The 4,580-nt window shown below is 31.6% G+C and overlaps 1 pseudogene; it reads left to right on the top strand.

The window, feature by feature from the left end:
- The first annotated feature begins 3,677 nt into the window (after positions 1-3,677).
- Positions 3,678-4,370, top strand: LOC134250771 (uncharacterized; annotated as a pseudogene).
- Positions 4,371-4,580: the final 210 nt, after the last annotated feature.

Raw genomic sequence — 4,580 nt, 5'->3', positions numbered from 1 at the left:
GCAAGACTTAAAATATGATTGTACAGACATGCTGAATAATATTTACTGCAGTAAATCGAAATAATAGGACACAAAATAATTTGAAACACAGTGCTGGATTTTTTTTAATGGACTTGCGTTTGCCTTGTTCGCAGCTTCGTTCCTAGTAGTCTTGTATATTAGGTAAGTTGTTACTTTCTAGCTAGTTTACTCAAATGTTTCAAAAAAAAAAAAATTCAGAGGTTAAGCTAAAGTCAAATATTAATGTTTTCGCAGACAGATACATGTAAATAGAAAGACATGCACACAGAAAAAGTATTGATTGTCGGAAGATAGAAAATATATAATACTACATAATACCATCATGTGATATAAAGGTCAGTGCAACTAGGTTTTTTTTCCTACTGTAACTGTTTTTCTGGATTAACTTCCTCTTTTCAAACAGTTTCCCCAACTTTGATCTGATGAGAACGTGTACATTGCATATGAACGATTTTATCGAACATTGCCAAAAGGTACATTTTATTTTACCACCAGAATCTGGTCAATCTGGCGACAAAAAAGGGAAGTAATTAAATTACATGTCATGTACATATGCTAAACGAAGGAAGAAAGTGGATCATAAACAAGCCTCTCGATAAATAACAATAAAACTTAGACAAATTCGACAAAATGGTCAATAAACTGATAAATCAGCGGTAGTTTTATTCGCTAGAATTGATGATCCTATTGATCAAAAAGGAGGAAAAACGGTCATGAACGTGCCTTAATATTGTGATATTTTTCTTCTATCTCCTCTCTCTCTCTCTCTCTCGATCTTCTAACTGGTACAGATATAAACGGACACGAAATAACATACTAGTAATGGATCATTATTTGATTTAATTAATATCAAATACTTCATTAATTTGTTTTAAAAGTTTTTTTTTTTAATTTTGTTCTTTTTATACACTCCGTTTTAAAAAAAGCAACGATGATTTAACTCAAATTCCAAGGCTAATATCGCATCTGAAAATGATATCGATGAAATAATAATGAAACAATGAATCAAATGTGTTGTTGAATGGCTGACGAACGATGTGCACATCCAGCGAGCGTTACCCAAGGTATGCTATAAGACAGGTGTGAAACACCCAGGGCATGTCGTTTCCTGCTCAGGCACTGCTAATCCCTATACACAGGAAATGATCGCGGCTAATACTTAATACACAAAGAAACAGATTTCAGAGAAAACAAAAATATATGAATTTTCGCATTAAATATATAATATAAACTATAATTTCGTCTGTGAAGTTTATCATTACACTTGCACATCCTATCTTATCTACTGAACACGAAAATCGAGAAATATTAAAATTAAAAAGAAAGACATTGTATTAAAAAGTAAAACATGTTAATGTGAAGGTGAAAAACGATATTTTTTCTTGTTCTCTTGTATAAAGTTCACGTGCTCAAAGTTAACTCTCGTCATCGAATGCTTTACGGTCATTTGACAATTTGAGAAAAATGCCTGCACATTTATATAAAAGAGGGAAATACATTAAAGAAAATTAATTAATTAATTAAATTAACTTAATTTGGGAAACAAGACATAATGAATGAGAATCAAGAAAAATAGAAATTTTGTTGATATCTTGGATAAAGAAAATTTAAGTTCACGTGCCCACTACATGTAACTGCAAATGCTCGTCATCGGATGTTTTCCGGTAATTTGACACTTTAAGAAAAAGCCTGTACATTTTATATACAATAATAAATCGAAATTAATAAATAAACAATATGAAGATGTACATTTTTTAAAAAGATGTAGTTTTTTTTCAAATGAATGCTGAAAATCGTTCATCGAAACTTAAACAGTCTGAGTTCAACATTTATTACAGTTTGCATATAATCTGAAGATTAAAAAAAACTCATTAAAATTTCTCAGTATTTAATTTTGTTTTCTTGATAGATTCTTAATAACACAAAATAATTAACCAATTGCAAAGCGTAACAATTTAATAAAATTTTCTCTGACAAATTGAAAGATTGATATGTAATTTTAGTAACAAAAATAAACTTATTTTTTCTTAGTTTAAATCCTATTCATAGCAAAATTTATTAATAAACACACGGGTTTTTGTTTGTTTGTTTGTTTTCTTTCTTTACTTTTTTTTTTTTTTGTTACAGGGAAAATTAACGAAAATTCCGGAAGTTGGGGAGATAACTCCCGTTTGTTTACGATACTAATTGTCAGTAATTGATCGATGACTTAACCGCGGCGAGAACGCAGCATGATGAATTTCCCGCGGAGGGGAACACGGATTACCTGTCTACCTTGCCAAATACCGCGTTGTGATTATACCGCAGCGGGGACGCGGGAAATACGGGATCCGCGTTGCCTGTACTGTACACCTCTGTCAACGCTCGTTGTACAAGATTCCTGTACAAATTTTAAACGGTGGAAATTTGAAGTTTAAATAGTAATTAATCATTGTAATTATCGATGAAGATGATAATTCACCATTTATATTATATCTATAATCCCTCAAAACGACTCTTTTTCAAAGTTTTAAGGAGACTGTTTTGCGGAGTAAAAATTAAAATCTTAATAATTAAAAATTACTTTTAAGGTGTGGTAAATTGAAATAAATAATGTTTTCTGATAAGAAATATGATTATAAACAATTAATAAAACTTTTGATCTTTTACAAATTTTTCTAAGAATCTTGTAAAACAAGCATTTGTAGCAGAGGTGTATGTTGGAGCATAGCCAAGACAGCAACTCTGGATGAGAATGCAACTTTGTCATGTTATAACAAACCTGTCTGGACAGGTTGTTGGTTACCTGGCCTGGAGACGATGAACCGAGAACAGACTTAAATATCAGTCAAAATATTTTTATTTTGAATAACTTCTAATTTATTACATATCTTATTAAAATGTGAACGTATGTACAATCTCATTTTAAACATATTAATAATTTGGTAAAAACATTTTATTGTTATTTAAAGTTACTAGTATATCGATTTGAAACTCATCTCTTTTCATTTTATGATCTTGCGCAGGGCCTAATACTCCAAAAACTACAGAGATATTGTCAATCCGAAAAAAAAGCATCTTAACGTTTTAATATTTATGTTTACAATTCAAATAATTTAAACAAAATAATGTGAACGTATAATTTGGCTGTGTACTCTTTTTAGCGCTTTTGGCGGAATTCAAGTATAAACGCTAATGCTTTGCGCATATATACAGGAAATAATAACATTTAGAAATGCGCTAAGTCAAATCTACGCTTACTTGATTGAAAATCAATTTACGCCAAATATTGTACACGCTAAATATAATTCATCTACAGTAATCCTGCAAATGAGAATGACTAGGTTTAGTGCATTTTGCAAAGTGTCAGTTATCATCCAAAATCAAACCCATCATGAACCAAATTATACTCAGACAAATAATTTTTTCGATTGCCAACCTAGCTTCTACTACATATGTCTCGAGTGTTAATTTTAATAGATATATATAATTATACAATATGTCAACACTGGTTAACTTGAGTATTATGAAACCAAATGCTCTTTATACAGACAGCAACAAATCGTTTCTACAATCCGTCAAAATAACACATACTTAAGTTTTCAAAGGAACGCCCCAAACATAATTTACTATAAATGCCAAGAAGACGAGTAACACGTTTAATATGTAAACATAACATGAAGATGCCAGCCTCTTACCTAAAGTGTTCTGTTGTTGGTGATGCTCAGGTTGGCAAGACTTGCCTTACCAAAGTATTTGTTGGAGAGAAGGGTGAAGACAAATACACTCCCACCATCTTTGAAAATTACTCTGGTAAATCTTTATTTTTCTCAATGAAAATGTTTATTAACTCTTTTTCTGATTTTTAACTGAATTAGTCGTAGAGTATTGATTATTACCGGTATTTAATTTATTTAATACTTAATCTTTTTTTGTTATTTATTATCAGGGGAAACTGTGTACAGAGGGAAAAAAGCCAGACTCTCCATTTATGATCTTGGTCAGCATGATTTTGATCAAATGCGAAAATTTGCCCTCAAGGATAGTAATGTCATCATCATTTGTTACAATGTTCAGAATAGAAAATCATTCGAATGTTCAGTCTGTATGGATTCCAGAAGTTCGCCAGTTTCTGGGAAAGTCGATGCCCATTGTTCTTGTGGGAATTCTTTTGAACAAGAAACAGGTCAAAAGTGTGCTCAAGAAGAGAGGCTGTTAGAGTTACATCCCAAATGCAACTTCACGACTACTTTGAGATATATTCTGGTGATAATGTGGAGGTCTCCTGTCTGTTTTCGTGTGTCGCAAATATTGCCAAGAAAACAAAGAAGAGAAACTCCTCTTTCCTCAGACGCATTTTTGTTAAATGACATTTGCGATGACCATTTGATCCAACCCAACGAATCAAAGCATCATTATTCCTTAAAACTCAGCACCTTGGTACCAGATTTAGAGATGGTGTTGACAAGGGAAGAAATAAAGGCCTTTATTAACTGCATAATGAAACCATGATGAAATAAATTAAGCATCATTATTCCTTAAAATTCAGCACCTTGGTACCAGATTTAGAGATGGTGTTG

The sequence above is a fragment of the Saccostrea cucullata genome, unplaced genomic scaffold, assembly GCF_032062105.1.
Source record: "Saccostrea cucullata isolate Sc308-1 unplaced genomic scaffold, CSIRO_AGI_Scuc_v1 ctg4587, whole genome shotgun sequence".
NCBI lineage: Eukaryota > Metazoa > Mollusca > Bivalvia > Ostreida > Ostreidae > Saccostrea > Saccostrea cuccullata.
The sequence above is the reverse complement of the archived record's forward strand: the minus strand, read 5'-3'. Positions and strand labels throughout refer to the sequence as shown.